The sequence below is a fragment of the Pezoporus wallicus genome, unplaced genomic scaffold, assembly GCF_028554395.1.
Source record: "Pezoporus wallicus isolate ANWC-B61680 ecotype Strahan unplaced genomic scaffold, APGP_CSIRO_Pwel_v1 contig_7528, whole genome shotgun sequence".
NCBI lineage: Eukaryota > Metazoa > Chordata > Aves > Psittaciformes > Psittacidae > Pezoporus > Pezoporus wallicus.
The window spans coordinates 7,629-19,183 of record NW_026636852.1 but is presented as its reverse complement, the minus strand read 5'-3'; the positions used below and the strand labels follow the sequence as shown (position 1 = coordinate 19,183).

At 45.4% G+C, this 11,555-nt stretch overlaps 1 non-coding gene across 1 annotated transcript; it reads right to left on the bottom strand.

Moving 5' to 3' along the window:
* Positions 1 to 6,142: 6,142 nt before the first annotated feature.
* LOC130595281 (5S ribosomal RNA) lies at positions 6,143 to 6,261 on the bottom strand. Its single transcript, XR_008971290.1, has one exon. It is a non-coding gene; the product is annotated as a 5S ribosomal RNA (ribosomal RNA).
* Positions 6,262 to 11,555: the final 5,294 nt, after the last annotated feature.

The window sequence follows — 11,555 nt, the reverse complement described above, 5'->3', positions numbered from 1 at the left end:
TGCTCTTAGAGTCATTCTGCAACATAGAGCTACTGCAAGCAGAAGTGTTGAGAGTTGTTTGTTGTTGATTTTTTTTTGAGGGGGTGGGGGTGTTGTTTGGTTTTTATTACTATTATAATTCACTAAAGACAGAACCAAATTTAATAATGTTGTGGACTTTGACTTAAAGGAACATTGATGGTTGGAAGCCATGAGTGGCTTGTAAGAGAGCTAAGAAACAGAGGATAAGAATTGTAACATGTCAGATGCCCAAGCATAAATGTAGATTACAGATGGCTGTAAGGAATGAACAAGTTGAATTTTTAGGCTTTGTCATGGTTTAAGCCCAGCTGGTGTCGTGGTTTAAGCCCAGCCGGTAACTCAGAACCATGCAGCCGCTCGCTTACTCCCCCCCCTTCTTTCTCCCCCTGCTCCCAGAGGGATGGGGAGGAGAACCGAAATAATGTGACTCCCACAGGTTGAGATAAGCATCAGAGCTATGGACCTGACATCTTGTAAGTATTAGATGCTAGGGAAGTTTTAGGGCTTGGATACACTGATGGGTTTTGTGCAGTAATCTTGTGAGAACTTTGGGCATGTTTTGTGTGTTTCTGTCATCAGGTACTCTAAACTAGTAATGTTTGTCAACGGATATCTTTATGAATGGTTATGTAAACTCCTGATGAAACTGTGATTTATACCTAATCCCAACATGCTATCCTGTTAGAAATTATGAGGAAACACAGATCTGCTGCCTGCAATTTAAAAAAAAAAGCATAGAGATTTTTTTGTTTGCTTTCTTTGAATAAATAAATAAAAAAAATCTGTGGGATTTTAAATTATTACCCAAAAAGAAAGACAATAAAATAAAAAGGTAAGAGTTCATATACATCTTTCAAAGATGGCATCATAAGACCAATGTTAATGTTGTTGCACATTCAACTTCAGAATTTGATTATAATCTCATGTCTCATTATAATTTCTTATTTCAAGTTTGAAAAGTGTGGTACTGGTTTGTACTAGATGCCTTTTAACATGGATGACCTTATAGCTTTAAAGAAAATAGTTTGAAACTGTTAGCTTCAATCTTACTGAAGGACATGTTCTGAAGAGTTAGCTCCTTAAGCAAGCTTTTGAAGGGTGTGCTCTGCAGAGCAGCTTCCTGTTATTTGGTTAATGGTTGACCTAGTTCTATTACCATATGCTTCCCGGAATGCATTCTAATATAAAATATGTGTTAAAAGAAGACTGGGATCATAGAAGGAAAGTCAAAGCCTTTACGAAACAGAAACCATATAATACTGATGTATTTTGGAGGGCTTTTAAACTAAAAATATCCTCATGGAGCTACTTACTGATTATAGTTACAAACCCAGGAGTATGTTTCAGACATTTATTTATTTATCTATTTATTTATTTCACAGTTGCCTTGTAAAAAAGGTTTATATCTGCAATTTTCTGTGCTGTGTATAAAGTGAAAGTTTGTGAAATTGAAGTTAGAGCTCTGGGGAAAGATTAATGAGATAAGGGTTAGTTAAAGACAGGAGACAAGAGCTGGAAGACAAAATTGTGGATTCAGACTCTAAGATACAATGGAGCACATGGATTCAAGGTTAAATAAAAACACAGGAAATTTAGAGGTCATAGACGCAGTGCAACCTCCAACCTGAGTGAGTAACTCTGTGACAGACTGAAGTTCTGAAGAACCTATGGGCTGTGTTTTCTGGTTGATATGATTTTGTTTACCTGGAAAAAGGAGGGTGTCTGAAAACAGATGTTCCCCCTCTTACAGTAAGAGAGGAAGAATGGAAAAGTAAGACTACCCTTTGTAACCTTTTGAAAGCTTACAGGAGTATCAGCAGATGTTTTGATTTAGTACTATGCTGTCAGTATGGGAAAATGAACAGTTTACCATACTTATTGCTTTGAATATTTTTGTAATCTGACAGTGGCTAACCTGTTTCTTCACTTGCAGATGGCTTACAAGCACTCCTTGTGTGAGTTCTAGGCAAAGGTATGTTATCTGACAGACAAGTGCCAGTGTGGGGGCTGCTGGGCCAGCCAAATTTCTAGCTGTGGGAAGATGTGAGCTGTCAGTATCTTTAAAGGATGCTGTTGCTGATCAGTGCAGGGGTAGCATGTCAGAGAAATAGTAAGACCTCTTATAAGTTATTTGCTCCTGATTGGGACTTATTCCTAGAGCTTCTTTGACTCAGTGATAACCTTCATGTGTATCTTGCAACACTGGGCCAGATGAAAATTTCAGTCAATAGGGCCAGGATACAAATCATGGCTGAGTGTCATGCAGTTTTGCCCTCCCTGATTCTTAACACTGAATGGTATTTTTATGTTTTATAGAACTAGGACTAATTGGGGCCTATAGGGATGCTGGGGAGGGACTCTTCATTAGGGACTGTAGTGACAGGACAAGGGGTAATGGGTTAAAACTTAAACAGGGGAAGTTTAGACTGGATATAAGGAGGAAATTCTTTCCTGTTAGGGTGGTGAGGCACTGGAATAGGTTGCCCAGGGAGGTTGTGAATCCTCCATCCCTGGCAGTGTTCAAGACCAGGTTGGACGAGGCCCTGGGTGATATGGTTTAGTGTGAGGTGTCCCTGCCCATGGCAGGGGAGTTGGAACTAGATGATCTTAAGGTCCTTTCCAACCCTAACTATTCTATGATTCTATAACTGCAAACCAAAAGCATTCTACAAGTTAGGCAGGTGTCTAACAGCATTTAAAGAGACTTACCGGTAGCTTATATTTAAATGTAAAAAAAAAAACTAAGTTCTTAATTCAATTTATATCTTTGATGGATAGAAACAAAGGCTATATTGCTGTGGATCAAACCACTCTGACTTGCTTAAGAAATTATTTCAATTTATTTCTTATGTCCTGACTTATTCATAAATCAGTGATACTGAGTAGTAGTAGATATGATTCAAAATGGCTGGAATGGAAAAATAGAATAATATAGATATGTTCAACAGAAGGAGATATTATCATCTAGCTTTCTTACATATTTGTATATGTGTTCTTCCTAAGATGATACTGTCCTGGGTTCAGCAGTAGCAGTCATTTTTCTCCTTCTTGGTAGCTGGTGCAGTGCAGTGTTTTGACTTTCAGCTCAGGAACAGAGCTGATAACAATGATGTTTTGGTTTGGCCAAGGACTTTGTGAGCCTCATGCTCTGCCAGGGAGGAGGGGAAGCCGGGAGGAAGCAGAGACAGGACACCTGACCCAAACTGACCAAAGAGGTATTCCATACCACAGCAGGTCATGCCCAGGATGTAACTGGGAGTTAGCCGGAAGGGCTGGGAGGCTGCAGGGTTGGAGGAGGTATCAGTCGAAGCTTGGTCAGGCCTGGGGAGTGAGTTATCGGTTGGCTGGTGGTGAGGTGTTGTATTCTCTTTCCTTGTTATTTCCTTTATCATTATTATCATTGGTGGTAGCAGTAGTGATTTGTGTTATACCTTAGTTATTAACCTTTTCTTATCTCAACCCGTGGGAGTTGCATTCTTTTTGACTCTCCTCTCCGTCCCTCCAGGAGCAGGGGGAGGACAAGAAGGGGGGGAAGTGAGTGAACGAATTGCCTGACTGGGTTTAAACCACAACAGATACTGAATCCATTTGTGAAGTCAGCAGTTTCTTAAACAGAGGGTGGAAATGTTGAGATTCAGGGTAATGCAATGGTATGAAGTATGGAAAATCATGCTTCAGACTAAGTGCCTTCAGTAACTTCAGTCTCCTTAGCTTTTCAAAGACTTTTTAGAAGTGACATTTAGAGGGCCAATTTACTTTGCCAGTCTGTGCCTGATACTATAGGAATCTGTACTAAGCTATAACAAGATGCAGTAGCTGCAGTGTAATACTAGAAAATGGTTGCTATATAAGTAGTTCTTATTTAATAGTGGAAGAAAAGTATGAATCATCGGACTAATTTATGGACTTAGAAAAGTAAGGCATAAGATGAGTCTAGGCTCTCTCTAGATGTGATAGTGGGAGACACACTTCTAGGAGGTGATTCATCCCACCCTAATTGGGATGCCTGGATTGGGTCTTTCTGGGATGGAGCTAACTTTCTTCTTAGCAGCCCTCATAGTATGCTGTGCTTTGTATTTGTAGCTAGAAAAGTGTTGATAACACACTAATGTTTTGGCTACTACAGTGCTCCCAAAGTGTTGTGGGTTTGAATTTGGCCGGCCAACAGGTGCCCACCAAGGTAATCCTCAAATGGAGAGGGGAGAGAAAATATAACAAAAGGCACATTGGTTAAAACAAGGACAGGGAGATAACCTGGGTTCAGCAGTAGCAGTCATTTTTCTCCTTCGTGGTGGCTGGTGCAGTTGGCTTGTTTAATTGCTGCACATGTCTCACACTCATGAATAACCTGGGCAATAGTGTCCATTGTTAAGTCCACCCCTCGATCACGGGCCCATCTATATGTTGCATTTCTGCCCTGATGGCCTGAAGTGTCCTGGGCCCACCGGGCCAAAAATAATTCACCTTTATGTTGCCAATCTAAGTCCATCTGAGCCACTTCAATCTTAGCCGCTTTATCCACTTGTTGGTTGTTCTGGTGTTCCTCAGTGGCCCGACTCTTGGGTACATGGGCATCTACATGACGTACCTTCACCACCAGGTTCAGTGGAGTAATTTAGTAAACTCTCCTCTAAACTGTAAAGCTCCAGAAGAGACACTGATTAAAGCGGCAGCTGGCAGGTTTTCATTTTCCAATGAAATTATACTGGGTTACTAGTCAAAGCAAGATATTTTCACATACCTGTGTGATCTATCTATCTATCTATCTATCTATCTATCTATCTATCTATCTATCTTATCTATGTCTGTCCATCTGTCTATCCATCCATCTATCCATCCATCCAATACATTTTCACCAGTTATAACATGCTATAACAAATGTTACAACATTTCACCAGTTAAATGGTAGCCTCACGTTTTGAAGGTCAGTCTCTGATGAGCCTGTTTTGCCTTCACTAAAAACATTCAGATCTTTTTTCTGGTGATACTTCAGTCAAATAGAAATGCTTTCCTTGCTCTTTTCAAGACTCTCAGAAATTTGTACTCTGAAGTGCTGGAGGCAGTAGGAAATACAGTGGCTTGTCTCCTTGGTGTGCATAAAGGAGTTCTTTGTCACAGCTGAACATACCAGACGAGTTCCAGGAATGCATACTGGCCTGGGTTCTGAGCAGAGCCCAACTATGTAAACCCAGGGGCACTTCAGACTTTTACCAAGCCTGCTGGGGATTTACACAGCTGTTGGAAGAAAGACTTCATTCTACTTGATGTTGAGAAGGTACGCACAGTTATACAAGCGCTTTCTGGGCACAGGTAGACTTGTATGGTTACACACTACTGTTATATCAAGACCAAGACACATTTTTAAAGAAGTGTTTTCTATACCCTTAGGAACAGCCCTGAATGCTTTGTGCAGGTGTGGTTGCATTTAGTGAAGAAGATTTTAGGCAGGGGCTTTGTTCATGAAGAAGGAAAAAAAAATACCCAAACCAGTAAAATGCTGGCTCTTGTGCTTAGGAGGTGTGCATTGAAGGGAAAGAGGGCAGGGAACAAACATCATATTCAAGGGCTGAGGATGAGTGCACGTGAATACTTTGCCTCTAAACCTTTGCGCCCAGCTACAAGGTGTTGGCTTTGGGCTCAGGCTGAGTGGTTTCCTCTGTTCCATACAGGTGAGTTCAGGAGGTACCCAAGTCCCAGCAGCACATTCCTGTTTGCCCCTGGCTTCTCCTCTGCTTACCCTTTCCCAGAAGCAGCCAGATTTTCCTAAAGACTGTGGGGAATCCTCTCAGCGCAGCACCAGCTGAGGCTTGTGCACACAGAGGGACGCGGTGGTGCTGCTGGGTGAAGGGCTGGTTGCTGGAAATGAAAATACATGCACTCTGCTCATGTGCTGAAGGGGCTTGTGGTCTCGCAGGGCACTGCAGCAGGAACCACCTCTCTTCCCACACACACAGGGCCAGGAACTGCAGAGCCCTAATCCCCTAATCTTCCCTTTCCTTCCCTGAGCAAGCTGTCGCCTGGACGCTGACAGAACCACGGAGCTGTTCCAGGGAATCTCTGCATTGCCTGGCACAGCTCTGTGACACATGAAGCACAAGCCACCTCTGTGCATAGCATTCTAAGCCTACAGCACCCGGGATTCCCAGGCGGTCTCCCATCCAAGTACTAACCGAGCCCGACCCTGCTTAGCTTCTGAGATCAGACGAGATCAGGCGTTTTCAGGGTGGTGTGGCTGTAGGCAATTGCTCAGCAATTGCTATCATGGTCAAAACAGACCTGAATTGCTGAGGTGAGTAGGTCGAGAGAGGATGCCTTCAACACCTGAGCGGGGGGAAACTCATCGTCCAGGAGCCTGAATGCAGAGCTGCAAGAGCCACTGAGGGAGCCTCAAGTCCTCGACAAGACTTGCCCAGGAGCTGGCAGCTCAGCTGATGTGAGCAGCTGACTCACAGGGGGCGGTGCCAGGAGGAGCGGCACCAGCCCTGACTGGTTAAAAACCTGACCAATGGAGTCAATAGGCTGAAAGATGTCAGGGAAGCTGAGAGGAGGCAGGTAGGACTGCTTGCTTCAGACCCAAACTGTGCAGGGGCCTCAAGTGTCCATCGTAGCTCATGCAGGAAAGAAGGAGGCTGTTAACCCAAGAAGCTGGGAAATAGTAACAAAAAAAAACAACAAAAAAAGGAGGAAGAGGACAATTAAAAGCAAGGGGCTTCCTCCGAAATCTGATGTCCCCACCCAGAACAGCTTCACAGTTCTGCAGGGGGCTAATGAGGAAACACACTTGCACCATGAACAACCTGCTGTTGCACTGGTAAAGAAGATCACAACTGGTGCTGCCAGGAAAAAGCAGTGGGTCGTAGTAGTAGGGGACTCTGAAAGGAACACAACCACCCATCTGGAAGCCTGACCCAGTGTCCTGGGTTCAGCAGTAGCAGTCATGTTTTTTTCCTTTGTGTTAACTGGTGCAGTGCTGTGTTTTGACTTCTAGTTTGAGAACAGCGTTGGTGAAGCCGATGTTGTCGGTTGTTGCTAAGTGATGTTTACCCTGACCAAGGACTCTGTGAGGCTCATGCTCTGCCAGGGAGGAGGGGAAGCTGTGAGTAAGCAGAGACAGGACTCCTTTACCATTATTATCATTGGTGGTAGCAGTAGTGATTTGTGTTATACCTTAGTTACTAAACTGTTCTTATCTCAACCCGTGGGAGTTGCATTCTTTTCGATTCTCCTCTCCGTCCCTCCGAGAGCAGGGAGAGGGAAAGAAAGGGGGGGAAGTGAGCGAACGAATTACCTGACTGGGTTTAAACCACGACAGTTCTTTTTGGCGCCCAACGTGGGGCACGAGGGGTTGAGATAAGAACAGATCTGACTGGATTGATAGTCACTCGTCACAATGCTGATTTATTGGCTCTCAAGGTTTTTCCTCTTGATCTCACAGTTTCAGTATACCATATCTTACGTCCATCCGGTATTGGCTGTATTAGTGTTTTTCAAGTGTGGGGCTTGGGCTAAGGTTTTTATCCCATTGTACTTTATGGTAATGACTTGTAATACAATAGAATCATTGATCATGAAACTGATCTGGTTTATGTTCCCAGTGTGGTCACCACCTTTATACTTTGGGAGGTATATGATGGAGGTGCTTAGCAATTACACATCTTTTTTCTCCTTCTCAGGTGCTCAACCTGTGAAGGAGACATCTTTTTACCCTCCTAGTCGTCCCCCCAGACCATTTACATTTGAGAGTTTTGAATTTTTTAAATGGCCTTTTAATGCTGTTGAGACTTGTTTACTGATGGTGATGGGAATCACCATGCTAACACGCATACAGAGTGTGTTTTGCCCACTACTGATTTCAAGAGTTAAGCAGATTCAGGTTTGGGTCTTGTCTGGGGTCAAAAGACGATGTAGGAGGACCGAGAGATTTTCCCAGAGGCTGGACAGCCATGAGTGGCAGGGTGTGTGGGATAGTATGGGCAAGTATCTAGGTCAGTGGGCCCCTCCAGTATTTTGGAATTTCACTACCGAACAACTGCAAAATCCAGAAGAATTAGTAAAACACTTAAATGAGGTGTGTGGTCATTCTGGCCATACCAGAGATGGACAAATCACGGCAACGTGCTGGGGCTTGGCCTATGCTTACAGGGCCTTGTTCAACACTATCCAGCACCTTCAAAAGGAAAAGAATATCGGCGGATTTGAGGGCAAAGCGACAGTCGCTACTCAAACTTTGGCTGCAATGAACTGCGCAGCTACCCCAGTGGCAAGTACAGCAGCTGCTCAAACTTCAACTGCAACAGACAGCGCGGTTACCCCAGCTCCAAGCACGGTAGCTACACCACCCCCAGCAACAAGTACAGTCGCTACTCAAACCACAGTGATAATCACTGCAGCCAAACCAGAGGACCAATTCGTACCAATATCAGTTGCCCCTGTACGCAAGAGAACAAGCAAAAAGGAGGCAAAAAGGGTGAAGCGAGATGAAGAACCAATGAATTCACCACCCGGTCCAGAATCTGATCAGGAGTCATCATCACATGACGAAGAAGAAGAAGAGGTAACTTCTCGACCTCGGACCTCAACCGAGCTGCGGAATATGCGAAAAGATTTTACCCGTCAACCAGGGGAGCACATCATCACCTGGTTACTCCGATGCTGGGACAATGGGGCCGATGGTCACGAACTAGAAGGTACAGAAGCCAAGCAGCTGGGATCACTTGCTAGAGAAGGGGGAATTGACAAAGCAATTGCAAGAGAGAAAAAGTCCCTCAGCCTTTGGAGGAGGCTCTTGGCAGCTGTGAAAGAAAGGTTTCCGTACAAGGACGATGTTACGAGTCGTTCGGCCAAGTGGACTACTATAGACAAAGGCATCCAGTCTCTGAGGGAATCGGCCATCGTAGAGATGATCTATCACATCAAGCCGAATAACGGGGATACACCTATAGATCCAGATGAAGTTGAATGTACACGACCCATGTGGCGAAAACTTACACGGAACGCACCGTCATCATATGCCCATTCATTGGCAACAGTGACCTGGAATGACATAGTACCACTAACAGTGGATGAAATGATTCATAAACTCCGAGAGTTCGAAGACAATCTCACTCCTTCCATCATCTCAGCTGTGAAAAAACTGTCCCAGGACCTCGACAAATTGAGGGACATGACAAAGTGGGATGGAAAACCTACGTCGGCTTTGGAGGAACGGGTGAGTGAACTGAAGAGGGGAGCAAGGGCCAAGACTGATCGTCCCATGAGAGCTACGGCTTCAGTCTCTGGTGAGCAGTTTCCCAGATGGAGTGGAAGAGCTGATTTTACTCCAGCTCCTGTGATAATGAAGAATAATAGGCTGAAATCAGCCTGACTGGGAGGGAGTGGCAAAAGCACCCTATTGTGACTGGTCCAGAGGCTCCATGCATCCTCGGCACCAACCGAGACTCCTGAGGAAATTGAGCAGCTGATTCCCATCCATCAGCTGATCCGTAGACTGGAGAGTCAGGGGGTGATCAGCAGGACCCGCTCACCCTTCAATAGCCCCATATGGCCAGTGCGAAAGTCTAATGGAGAATGGAGACTAACAGTAGACTATCGTGGCCTGAATGAAGTCACACCACCATTGAGTGCTGCCGTACCGGACATGCTAGAACTTCAGTATGAACTAGAGTCAAAGGCAGCCAAGTGGTATGCCACGATTGATATTGCCAATGCATTTTTCTCCATTCCTTTGGCAGCAGAGTGCAGGCCACAGTTTGCTTTTACTTGGAGGGGTGTCCAGTTCACTTGGAACCGACTGCCCCAGGGGTGGAAACACAGCCCTACCATTTGCCATGGACTGATCCAGACTGCACTGGAACAGGGGCAAGCTCCAGAACACCTGCAATACATTGATGACATTATTGTGTGGGGCGATACAGCGGAAGAAGTCTTTGAGAAAGGGAGGAAAATAATCCAAATCCTGCTGAAAGCCGGTTTTGCCATAAAACGGAGTAAGGTCAAGGGACCTGCACAGGAGATTCAGTTTTTGGGAATAAAATGGCAAGATGGACGTAGACAGATCCCCACAGATGTGATCAACAAGATAACAGCAATGTCTCCACCAACTAATAAGAAAGAAACGCAAGCTTTCTTGGGTGCAGTGGGGTTCTGGAGAATGCACATCCCAAATTACAGTTCGATTGTAAGCCCTCTCTATCATGTGACCCGGAAGAAGAATGATTTTAAATGGGGCCCTGAGCAGCAACAAGCCTTTGAGCAAATTAAACGCGAGATAGTTCATGCAGTAGCCCTTGGACCAGTCCGGACCGGGCCAGATGTAAAAAATGTGCTGTACACTGCAGCTGGGGAGAACGGTCCTACCTGGAGCCTCTGGCAGAAAGCTCCAGGGGAGACTCGAGGTCGACCCCTCGGCTTTTGGAGTCGGGGATACAAAGGATCTGAGGCCAGCTATACCCCAACTGAGAAAGAGATACTGGCAGCGTATGAAGGGGTTCGAGCTGCTTCGGAAGTGATTGGCACTGAAGCACAGCTCCTCCTGGCACCCCGGCTGCCCGTGCTGGGCTGGATGTTCAAAGGCAGGGTCTCCTCTACACATCATGCAACTGATGCTACATGGAGTAAATGGGCTGCACTAATTACACAACGAACTCGAATAGGAAATCCCAGTCGTCCAGGCATTCTAGAAGTCATCATGGACTGGCCAGAGGGCAAAGATTTCGGAATGTCACCAGAGGAGGAGGTGGTGCGTGCTGAAGAGGCCCCACCATATAATAAACTGTCAGAAAGTGAAAAGCAGTATGCCTTGTTTACTGATGGCTCTTGCCGTATTGTGGGAAAGCATCGGAGATGGAAGGCAGCTGTATGGAGTCCTGGACGACAAGTTGCAGAAACTGCTGAAGGAGAGGGTGAATCGAGTCAATTTGCCGAGGTGAAAGCCATCCAGCTGGCCCTGGACATTGCTGAACGAGAAAAGTGGCCAGTACTTTATCTCTATACTGACTCATGGATGGTGGCAAATGCCCTGTGGGGGTGGTTGAAGCAATGGAAGCAGAACAACTGGCAACGCAGAGGTAAACCCATCTGGGCTGCTGCACTGTGGAAAGATATTGCTGCCCGGGTGCAGAACCTGGTGGTGAAGGTACGTCATGTAGATGCCCATGTACCCAAGAGTCGGGCCACTGAGGAACACCAGAACAACCAACAAGTGGATAAAGCGGCTAAGATTGAAGTGGCTCAGATGGACTTAGATTGGCAACATAAAGGTGAATTATTTCTGGCCCGGTGGGCCCATGACACTTCAGGCCATCAGGGCAGAGATGCAACATACAGATGGGCCCGTGACCGAGGGGTGGACTTAACAATGGACACTATTGCCCAGGTTATTCATGAGTGTGAAACATGTGCTGCAATTAAACAAGCCAAGCGGTTAAAGCCTCTTTGGTATGGAGGACGATGGTTGAAGTATAAATATGGGGAGGCCTGGCAGATTGACTATATCACACTGCCACCAACCCGCCAAGGCAAGCGCCATGTGCTTA